The 12,345-nt window shown below is 41.6% G+C and overlaps 1 protein-coding gene across 2 annotated transcripts in view; it reads right to left on the bottom strand.

Moving 5' to 3' along the window:
• Abca1 (ATP-binding cassette, sub-family A (ABC1), member 1) overlaps positions 1-9,445 on the bottom strand; it is a 127,742-nt gene extending 118,297 nt beyond the window's left edge. For both annotated transcript variants that reach the window (XM_013023292.1, XM_013023294.1), the window contains exon 1: positions 9,249-9,445. The gene's annotated coding sequence lies outside the window, so the exon portion shown is untranslated. The remainder of the gene's footprint in view (positions 1-9,248) is intronic.
• Positions 9,446-12,345: the final 2,900 nt, after the last annotated feature.

Below are 12,345 nucleotides of genomic sequence, written 5' to 3'. Positions count from 1 at the left end.
GTTGAGTTCAAATTCAGGCTGTGCCATTAGCTAGATAGGTCAAGTGCATTATCTGAAAAATGGGGTTAAAATAGACAACCTCAGTATTTCCCCCACATGTGAGAGTTGCAGAAAACAAATGCTCAAAGGATTGTAAGAGATGAACAGGCACAGTATAAACTGAATTACAGAATAAGAAAATGTTGTTCTCTTCAGAGCCTCTTAGCCTTTATAAAACTTTTATTACATTAAGGAGAGCGTTTTTGTTTAGTTTTCTTTTTGACACCTCTTTAACACTTTGCTACTTTCCCTTTTTCAAGAAAGCATGAGCAGGCTTCCAAGTTGGTTAGTGCCTTTGCAAAAGAACATTTTACAGACAGACTGCAAAATAACTTTTCATTCTAGTTTATTTTTTAATTGCCGACTTGTGACAACTAATACTAGTTTTTAGCTTGCAGGACTAATGTAATGCTGATTTCAAAAATGTAATGACACAAGGGTTGGAGATATAGCTTGGTGGTAAGATGTATCCTGCTTGGCTAGTATGTACAAGGCCCTGGGTTCAATCCCCAGCACCACCAAACTGTAGTTTTAAACACACACACACACACACACACACACACACACACACACAAATGCACACTGGTTTAAATAACTTGATCCATACATTACACCTATCTCAGAGGAAGATTAAATGAGTTAAAGAGATAATGTTTAGAAAGTCCTATTCAGATATTAGGCTCTTATTACCCATGGTATAGTTGACAGGTAAAATCTCAGTAGGTACAGAATACAAACTTAGGAATCAATACAGATAAAAGCAACTTGGAAGAAGAGTGGGAGATCCCAGAAAACAAAGTCAGAAAAAAGACCAAAACCTGTAGAGAGATTCATTTAATATGTCAATCAACTCTGTAAGAAAATCAGGTGGACTTCCTTCAAATATAACCTATAAAACATGTGCCAAAGCTGTCAAAACAGATCAGCATCTAATCTCAAAGAACCTCAAATGCCAAGCTCAAAAAGAACATTAATATGGTGGACCCTTAAAGTCTTTTGACATTTGTTCAGAACCTAGTACTTCACATGGTATGTGGTGTTTAGCACATATTTACTGAACAAATTATTTCCATTTAAAAGCACTGTTTCTATTTCAGCACACTTAATTTCAAGGTAATGAGTGTATTTTGTTGCTCTATTGTTAATAGTATATCTTCCTTTACCTGGTACCATAAAACAATTGCACTCCAGCTAAGGCAAACTACACACCTCACATCCCAAGGCCTTGAGTCTGCAAGTGAAGAAGGGTCTGCATATCTGTCTAGACTCATCAGTCTGGAACTTCATTCCTCTCTGCTTTCCCAAGGAAAGCTGATGTTTTCATCACTATGGCCTTTGTGTCAAACTGGGATCATCTAAATACCAAATCAAACCAATTACAAGCTGCTATCTCCTCCAACCCCAGGGACTCCTGTCTCCAAGAAAGTAAGCCTAGTTTGATTCCTGGCTAAAAATAAATAAAACCCTTACCCTGGTACCCAAAAAGAATTTTTGCAAACCAACAGGGAACAGGATAGGATACCCAATCAATTTCTTAGCAGCAATTTCACCTATCTACTACTTCTGTCCAGAAACTCTTGCTCCTTTTCACCCTTCTTCCCTTCTGTCCTAAGTATGTTACAATTTCTAAAGCATCAAATTCAAGATAATGCTTTAGAAATAGGTGCATCTTACCCATCTCTCCCCAATGAGCTTCTTCCAACATACTTAGAAATATCCTTATAAGGTACAGTCCAATTCTCTTCTTAGGATGATTCTGACATTCTAGCAAATCTTATAAAAAGCAAAACATACCCACAATATATATGTGGAGATAGATAGATAGATAGACAGATAGATAGATACATAGGTATATAGAGGGGGAGAGAAAGAGAGAATATAGACATTTTGTTAAAGAGATTTTAAAGAATCTCCTTCTGGATGTGTGGTTCAAATCTCATCCACTCCATGCAGATAAACATTCAGCTCCTCCATCTTCCTGTCCTTCCAACATCTCCCTTCTTTCTAGCCTCACTCTCATCAGGAAGGCTCTAAGGCTGTACCTGGGTGTTTCTCACCTATAACTCAAAAGCCCATGATGTGTTACACTCAAACTTAGCATATCCATCCTTCAGAGCATATCTCTGAGTGGTCCATTCAAAGGGTCATCTTTTCTCCTAAATGCAGCCTTGAAGTCAGAGGATATAAAAAAGCTTGTCAGCTAGATTCATCCTATAGACCAGCAACGTAAACCTCAGAAAAGTAAAGTGACTTGCCCAGGGCCACATGGCTCCTTAGTAAACTTACGGGCATTCATGAATACCCCTATACTTATACATAAAATCGGGATTTATGAGCCTCCACATAATTTTTCTAACAAAGAATCTATAGATTTCAGTATTACCTCAAGAAAATCAACTCTCTCCCCAGAAAAAAAACTACTGATCATATGCATATATTTTTAAAAGTTGAACTAATATCTAATTGTACCATGTTCAAATAGAACACTAAAAGAATTAGTGACTCAGTATAAGAGGGGAACCTAGATTAATACCTGTCAACATCATCATCATCATCATCATCATCATCTATTTTTTCTGAGTATGACATATCAGTACATTACAAGTAATATGGGATAAAAAAACTGAAGGGAAACAAACCAAAAGTAAAATTTTTTAGTCATTGAAAATGCCAATATAAAATCATAGTCAATATGTCAAATATTTTATAAAATGCTTTACACTGTAAACACACATACACACATACATACACACACATGTTATTTTACAGATAAAGAAATAGAACCCAAGAGAGATTAGCAACTTGTCTAATGTCAGATATACTCTGCTAACAAGATAAAAATTTCAACTATGGGGGCTGAGAAGGTGGCTCAGTGGTAGAGTGCTTGCCTTGTATTCATGAGGCCCTGGGTTCGATACCTCAGCACCACATAAGCAGAAAAAGCTGAAAGTAGTGCTGTGGCTCAAGTGGTAGAGCACTAGCCTTGAGCTGAAGAGCTGAGGGACAGCGCCCAGGCCCAGAGTTCAGGCCCCATGATCAGCAAAAAAAAAAAAAATCAACTATGTTAATTAACTCTTCATAGATTAATTTTCATTAATATCTGCAATTCATACTTCAAGATGCCCTCATCCTATTAATATATTATTTTTAACTTATTTAGGAAGAACTAAGAAAATATTCAAGGTAGCATCAAAAGTCTTATAAATGGATTGGCTACTAGAAAATTCCACCTAGGGAATGTCATATATTACCATAAAACACCTTTACTTCAAGACTGAACAGATAAAATGTTTTGATTCTAGATTCTTTTTGGAAGTTGGATTTGACATAGAAAATACTGCAGAATTATTAACTCATATATATAGTTATAATTATAGTTATATATTGTTATACATATTGTTATAGATTTACATACATATGTAAATTTAATGCATGAGGTTATTCTAGTTATTCAGAATTTTGAAAAAAGTATTTAAATTTCTAAATTATTTTATTAATTACTCATTAATCAAATAAAGATGTCATCCAACATACTTAAATGTGGAAATGTCACATTCTATATTTTTTTTTCACATCACAGCTGGCTCCAAAAGGGAAATGAAACTGGACAGATTAGAACTGTTTGTCCTACTAAGACTGATCAGACCCAAATAACTTAAATATGCATGAAAATTTATAACTCTTTCATAAACCTAGCCTAACTACAGTTACTTGTAATATAATTTTATCCCATCAGCATCAACCTAAACAGTCTTTTAGAACACAGGAAGCAAATGTGGGGTTCCCAGCCTCCTCTGACTGCATCATTCCAGTCAGCATTTGTTAAACTCCTTCCACATCAAGGGGAATAAGTTAAGGGAGAATGAATTAAAATCTTCTCTTTAGAGAAGCACACATGCCAGAGGAAGACAAATACTAACCCGTTTTGAAAAATAAAATTAAATACATGACATGAAGAGTGCTGTAATCCAAGTCCCCTGAGAGGGTAAAGAAAAGGTCAATTAATTTTCACAGAGTATCCTGCAAGAGGTATGGATCCAGGCAAGTGTCAAAGCGGGAGGACAATCCAATCAGCCCATAAAGGAGGTTCACAAAAACCTGGAGGATTTTGTATTGAAGTTCTTAGCTTTATTATATTTTAGGAGCCAAATGTGTGACAACTGCAGTTAACAGCAAATGCTCTTTTCTTTGAGAGAATTTAAAATTTCAAAGGAATTCAGAGTAACTGAAGGCCATGGTGTTAAAGCAATATTATATGTGAGATTCTCATCCTCCAATTTAGTGCATTTCTAAGTGTACTTCTCCAAATATGTATATTGTAAGCTATTCAAGGATCTATTAAGTTTTTATTGTTATTATAAAGGTGATATACAGAGGGATTACTCTTACATAAGTCAGGTAATAAGTCAAGGAACTATTTTTAAAAGGAAGAAATCTCCTTCTGTATTTCATTTATTATAAAAAAAAACTTGCCATTTTGACAAGGTTTTTGCCCTGCAATTGGTAAACTCATAGGCCAAACTACTTACAACACTACTTGTTCCTCTTGAACAAAACCTATAACCAGTCTACTTAAGTTGCTTCCATCTAAATTTCATCTATAAAAATAATAACAGTACCTACCTTGTGGGCTCTTCAGAAGAATGAACTGAGTTATCAAATGTAAAAACCCTTAAAATGTCCAGCATATGGTAAGTCAATGACAAATATAACTGTACTGAGAAGTGTTTAGTAAGATTCCTAATTTGCTATAAAATTAATAAGAAACTCAGTTCCCCATCCTATTTCATTGATTAAAACTTATTTATTTACATTTTATATATGGCAGTACTGGCCTCTTACTTGCTAAGCAAGTGCTCCACCAACTGGGCGCAACCCAAGTACTTTTTTTTTTTTTTTGGTGGGTCCTGGGGCTTGAACTCTGGGCCTGAGCGCTATCCCTCAGCTCTTTAGCTCAAGGCTAGCACTCTACCACTTGAGCTACAACGCCACTTCCGGTTTTCTGGAGGGTTTATTGGAGAAAAAGAGTTTCACAGACTTTCCTGCCCAGGCTGGCTTTGAACTGTGATCCTCAGATCTCAGCTTCCTGTGTAGCTAGGATTACAGGTGTGACCCACTGGCACCCAGCACCCTACACTTTTGCTTTTAGTATCTTTGTGTTTTGTTTTTGTTGTTACTTATTTTTGTATAATAGGGTCTCATGCTTTTGCTCTGGCTGGTGTGAGACATCCATCCTCCTACCTTCAACTGCCTAGTAACTGGAATTACAGTGCTGTACACCTAGTCCTGATATTTCGATTTCTTAAGACATATTTTGAAACTCCCAGATAAATAAACCCAAGAAAAGGCTAAATTTGATTTCTAAATAGTAACAAAGGAACAGCTCATTTCAAAAGGTCCACATTTATATTTTTTTAAAATTGGCCAACTAACGACCAAAATGTATGATAACCAAGTTAAAAATTCACCATAAGATTAACAGTCAAATTAACAGTTCTCCCTCCTTTTCCTTTGTTCCTTGTACTTTGATAGCCAAATGCTCCATCATTCCATTTCCGATCCTGTGTAACACACAGGAAAACCCTTTGAGATCACACATGACTCACAAATAATTGAACGAAGCAACAGTATCATTTCCATTTAAAACCAAGTTTTAAAATATTTGAGTTGAGCAAAAATATTACTCTCTGTTCTTTCCACAGTGTTGCAATCCCTATGCAACCAAGGTCTCTGCATGCTAAAGAGAATTTGGCTGGCCCACTCACAGCAACACGGGAAGTAAGCTACCCACTGGAGATGCCGATATAGGCTATGGCAGATGAATGCACAGAACAGGGTGGGCATTCTTCAATGCTCCTTGCTCACAGCAGTTGAAATTGCATCAACACCTAGTTTAATGTAGGAGTTAAAAGAATTCTAGAACTAAACTCAAATCTAAGCTCTGCCCCTTGCTAGGTATATGGTCAGGGACAAGTTAGACTCACAGCTTCTTGTCTGTAACACAGGAGTAAAGAATGGGCTTATTGGAAAGATGAACATTTGAGAAACAGTATTTGACACATACTGCCCTACTTCTAATATTATATATGTATATATATATATAAAACAGCCTTGACATTTATGGTATTTCAATTTGTATATGTAAAGATGATTGCAGATTTTAATGTAGGTTTTCTCTGAGCACAATTAAATAAAACATTAATTCAAAATGGTCTTTTAAGTGCTGATGCTGTGAGGAACATACCATCAAGGACATACAACTGCATTGTTTCTTTTTTATGACAAAATTATTTTCTTTTAATAAGTTGTACTAAAAGGCTTCAATTCAATGCATCAATTAGTACAATGAATCCTGATCAATGTCACTCATTATCATTCTCCTTCATCTCTCTCAATCCCACCAATCCTCTCAAATTACCTGGGTCCATTTTCATATATGTACATTGACTGTTATGATTGTATTTGCCCATTGTTATTTTTTTTAATATCTAGACCACAAATCAAGATTAATTTAGACATAGGGGCATTTAAAAGTGCAAAAACATCATGCGTTTTGGTGTTCTCTAGATATCCAAAAGGCTCACAATTTTGAAAGTTTAAGGGAATGTCCATCTAATGAAATAGCAAAACTCTAACAATAAATATAGCAAGCATAAACATTCTGATTTGTGGGAGAGAATGTCCCTTTAAAAATTTAAAATATTCCCACTGCTCTCCATATAGGTTAAGTGGTACAAAACAAATAGGAAGCTGACTTGCTAAGTCTCATTCTATTTCATTCATTTTTAACAATGTTTGCATTGGAGCTTCCTTCAGAGTTGAAAACACCCAAGCACTAATCACTCTTTTCCAATCTTAGACTAATGCATTGTCTCACACCAACTGTTAAAAAATGCTCTAAGCCAAAATGTGTCCGGGGTCCATTACAAGCCTGCATTTAGATGCACACTGAAATACTTGTAAGAGTTGAGATTTTTAAATGATCATCTACAGCAGGCACACACACAACACAGGCAGTCTAGCCATAATTAGATATATCATACTGTCACAATGTCATAAGTCACAATCAGTATGCCATAATCACTTTGCAAATGAACTCAAATATTACTTTATTGTAACAGTAAAGCTGGAAACCTCTGGTTCTTCAGTTTCACTGTTCATTTTCAAGCAAGACACTGATTTGCTGTGTAGCCAGTGCTTTCCAAATTATCCCTATCATTAATTAATTCAGTGGAAGCTACTGAGAAAAAGGCTGACAACAGAAACTTCCTACTTGAAAATTGTACTATGTAAGGAGGTTCTACTCAGGAACATTCTCCATGTGTTCTCACTGTCTTCCAGGCAGGAAAAGTTTCTCAGAAAAAAAAAATCCTATGAACAGCAGTAAGCCTCTGTTATTTTGTGTTAGGTGTGAGAAAAAACAGGCTGAAATAAAAGTGGAGAAACTAAATGGTTTGAAAACTAAGACTCTTGGGTATAGGTTCCAATGTATTATGGTAAAGGAACCAATTTAACTCTTGCTCTTGAAATTGGGGGACATTTTGTGCTTTGTGGGAGGTGGTGAGTGAGCTATAGGAGGAAAGTAATATGCTGATTCTCAATGCCAAGAAAAGTTTTTAAAAATATCCACTACACCAGGCGCTGGTGGCTCACGTCTGTCATCCTAGTTACTCGGGAGGCTGAGATCTGAGGATCCGCGGTCCATGGCCAGCTGGGCAGGGAAGTCTGTTAGACTCTTATCTCCAATTAGCCATCAGAAAACTGGAAGTGGAGCTATGACTCAACATAGTAGAGAGCTAGCCTGGAGCAAAAACAGCTCAGGGACAGCGCCCAGGCCCTGAGTTGAAGCCCCCTGATTGATGCCCCCCCAAAATCAAATATATTCCCTATTAATGAATATACACCCCCTCACCCCCTTGGAGAAGATCTGGGTTTGAAATCCCGGTGGTGTCAGTGTTGCCCCTAGAGAACCCCACCACGGACGCATCTCCTTCGTTCTTTTTAATAGTCCTTCTTTCCTTCCTTCTGGTCAATGCAGTGTTGGAGGGACAAAAATAAAAACAGATAAATAAAAGGACCACACTTGCACACAACTTAGGCACTGGCCAGAGAACACCACCCTTCCCCCCCCCCACCTCCATCTCTCATTTAGCAATGACCTAGGGGTCGGCGGGGACACTGGCGGGCAGGAGGGGGCGGTGAACCGTCAGCCCCAAAGCCTCGGGGTTCCTCCCAGCCACCGAGGTCTCCACCAGCTTCCCAGATGGGTCTCCCCGGGTAAGCCCGCCGCACCATACCCCGACCCCCCGGCCAGGAGGCGCTCTCCAGGGGCCCGGCAGCCCGCGCCCCGCCCCCCACGCCGGCCCGGCCCGGCCCCGCCGCCCGCCGCGCTCGCCAGCGGTGCGCCGCCCGCCGGGGTTACTCGCGGTCATTCCTCCGCACCACCCGGGCCGAGCCAGAGGCTGCGCCCCCGCCCCCCCCCCGAGATGTGCAGCCCAAAGCAGGCAGGTGGGGGCAGAGATGGGGAAGAGGAGGGAGGGGAGCACCCCAGCGCCGGCTCCCCACCGGATTCTCTGAAGTTGTCCGCCCGGGCAGGCTCGGGTGAGCCCCGCAGGAGACCCTCCAGTCGGACCTCGCCTCCCAGGTCAAACAGAAAAAGCCTCCGGGCTTCACAGAGCGACCCCACCGGGGGCACTTTCCACTCGAGTTCTTCGGGCACCCGTCTCGGGGCGCGCGGAGCCCACCCAGCTCCAGGTCCGAGACCCCACACTCGCTCAAGAAAGGAGCAGCGAGCACGCGCGTGGCTGCCTTTAGTCCTGGGCCCAACGCTGGCTCCCCAGCTTAGTTCGAGGGGTCCCACACCGAGGGACTGGCTCGGCGTGGATCAGCCCCTCGCCCCCACACCCCCGGGGACCCTGCACCCCCAGGGTGCACTGGCCTGGGGTCTCCATGCCCGCGCGCTGCGAGGTGAGCCCCCGCGGGCAGCCCCCCCCCAGCTGCGTCCTGGGGTCCCCAGAGCCCGTCCCAAGGCCACCCTCACCCCCCACCCCGTTGAGGTCGCCTCCGCCCCAGGGGCGTCTGCCAGAGGTGGCAATGTGGGGGTACCCCCAGACCCAAATCTCGAAACCCAGAGCCTCCCAAAGCCACCCCGCCCCCTTCCTACCCTGCCCCCCCAAATAAACCCCAAACAATAGCTGGACACCTCTTACCTGTTCTCCGCTTCGCCCTGGGCGTCTCTTTCCCCTTACCCCTCGACGAACCTCGTCGGGAAGGGGGAGGGGAAGAATAACCGAGCGAAGCACCCCGTCAGTACGGCTGGCTGCGTAGGTACTGGGGCGCCCCGGGCCCTTCCCTGCCCACCCGCACCGGGGAAGAGAGGTGTGGGCTCCGCTCAGCCCGGCCGGGCCTGCTCACTCTCCCTCGGAATTACTGGGTTTTGCCGCGACTAGTTCCTTTTATAGATTCGGCTGCGCCGAGAGCCGGGGTTACTATCGGTCAGAGACTGCTCCCAGCCTGTCCCCGCCCCCTTCCCGGCCTCTGTTTATGTAGTTCAGTCACTCAGTGGAAAGCACGTGGAGCTGCAGCCCGCCCCTTAAATGGGCGACGACGCTTCAGTCCCCGCGGCAAGGTGGGGCTGGGCCTGGGTGGATCGTGGGGTCCACCGTCCACTCTCGGCGAGCGCTTCGCTGGCCCTGACCTGCCATCCCTGGCCAAGCAGGGAAACTCCAGGTTTGAGTTGTGACCTGAGGCTCCAGTCTGCATTCCTGGTAGCTGACTTAGCTAGAGGAAATCACTTCCTCTAAATCCTTTTTTCCCTCCTTTGTTAGTTTACTCAGCCCAAGAATTGGGGAAGGAAGAGAGCTGAAGGCTGAATCTCCCTCATATGCCAACCGCTTAGTCCCAGGCTTTTCTAGACCTAGATGATGGGGGAAGGGTGGACAGCCTGAATAACTGCCTGGTTTTTGTTTCTGCCACCAACTTTAACTTTGGTTTCAACAGGATACCTATCACCCTTGAGATTTTCAGATCCCTGGGGGGGGGGGGACAATGGAGAATGTCTTGCATATTGCAAAGAAATAGCAACACTGCAAAGAAAAAGAATGCAAAGGAACAGTGGAGACCAAAACCCTATTTGCTTTCACTATATTGTTTAGCATCATGTCAGACATGCCATGCATAAGACTTCCATTGATTTACAAAGCAGACCAAGTACAGCTAGCAAATAGCCTTGTACAATTAGTCATATGGTCATTCCAGTTCAGCTTTCTCCCTGGGCCTTGGCTTTGACAGTTGAGTAGAAAGAAGACTGACTGAAACATCTGAAAGACAGAAGCCAGAGAACATAGAAGCCCACATCCACATAAGGTATATCTAAATGCTTAAATCCAAACTGAAATAAATGGACAAGAATGTGGTGCAGTAGAACAGCTTTTCCCAACCATTTTTTTCCAAGCTCCATCATATTCCATAATTTGCCCTGTCTGCTGGTGAACCACACACACACACACACACACACACACACACACACACCTGCTCATACACTCTCCACAGCCAGCAGGTAGCTCTGAGCCACAACTTAAGCCCAGGTATACATATCAGAACATTCTGGACATAACCAGAAAAGGGCTTCAAGCAGGCCTAGAGGAATTATGGGACCTTAAGCACTCATAACTCTTGGTGTCTTGCCTATTTTTGTCCCACTGGATGCTTACTAAGCATGGCTCATTTTGAGGAGGGCCCGGGCTAAGCCTTCTGAAGTCCAGGCTCAGGAGAAGGATGGAAACCTCTTGCCTCACTCCAAGGACAAGCCCTTGGATGGGAGAGAGTGGGTTCTGGCATCAAACTAGACCAAACCAGATCATTTATAATTTAGGTAAAGCTTTTCTACTTCTATTTCTTCAATTTTAAAGAAGAAAGAATATGCTATCCCTGTCTCTCAGGAATATTTCCCAAAAATATTTGTTGAAATCTTTGAGCTCCTTGTAAAAAAGAAGGTACATATAAACAGAGCACACTCGTTCACTATCAGTGTCATTTTCAGATTCTCTCCCTCCCTCCCTCCTTCCCTCCTTTCCTCCATCTCTCCCTCTGTCCCTCTCCCTCTCCCCCCCTCCTTCCTTCCTCCCCTCCTCCCCTCTTTCTTTCTGCCTTGAACTCAGGGTCTTGATCCATTTAACTAAGACCACCTGTGCCATCAGGAATCTGGTCATCTCCCACAATGAAAACATGACTTCACTGTCCTGTTTGGAATATGTTTATGTTGATCTCTATTATCAAAAGAGCCTGAATCCTTCAAAAGGCCAAGTGTTTCTGCCAGCTTACAGAATAGCTTCGAAGCTCTTACAAAAAGAGTTCTGAATTTCAAAGATTAGACTGGTTTGTTCACAGTGTGCTTCAGTGAATTTTTCCTCCATTTTCTCATTCCTACAACACCAACACCCTAAGCTCCTATCCAGAAACCCTTCCCAAACAAGTGGAAAGGTCTTTCTGTCTTGCTGCTGCTCATGAGGAGCTGGTTCCATAAATGTAACCTGGGTAGCTTGAAGTTCTATTCTGAGATGACCCTGGCATCTACTTATAGAATTGACCTTCAGGCAGCTGTGGCCTTAGAGACCTTGCTGGAGGTCATAGAGCTACAGAGAAGTTCAATTTTATCATTCCAGTAGGGCTTTTAAGATTACCTAAAGTCCTTGCTTGGAGGTCGGTTGGATACAAACTGGCATCCATGCATTTATACACTGTTTAAAAAAGAGATTTTTTCACCATTTATGAGTTTTTTGCTTGGTGCAAATATATTTGACTACTGGAAATTAAAAATAATTTTAGTATTATAGAAAGCCAACAAATAAAAAGAAAGTATACTAATGTGATTTTTATCAAGCTGAATTTTTATGATTAAGAAGACCTATTAGTTGGAATCTTGAAAAATGAAAGAGCACTCAAGTTGTTTTTAATTTAAAAAAAAGGTAAACCATCTTTGAAATAAGGAGGAATAAAAAGAACTAGACTTAAATTTTGAATTAGCTTAATTCCAATACATGGTTAGATATAGGAACAGATCCTCAAGCAATCAATTATCAAATAAAATAATAAAAGCAACCACTAGTATATGTGGAATAGGCCATCTACTATGGATTTTTAATACATCTCAATTTAATTGGAACAGTGTGGTCTCATATATTGATGTGAATCCTATAAACAAACAAGCAAGATTCAAAACCATTATTGCTGCTGACTTGAGAAAGATATCTATTCTGTCATTTGGTCAACAACTTATATGCCTTGTAAACAGATAAATGTTCCTGA

This window comes from Dipodomys ordii, unplaced genomic scaffold (assembly GCF_000151885.1).
Source record: "Dipodomys ordii isolate 6190 unplaced genomic scaffold, Dord_2.0 Scaffold67, whole genome shotgun sequence".
Taxonomy (NCBI): Eukaryota; Metazoa; Chordata; class Mammalia; order Rodentia; family Heteromyidae; genus Dipodomys; species Dipodomys ordii.
This window is presented reverse-complemented; position numbering and strand designations above follow the sequence as displayed.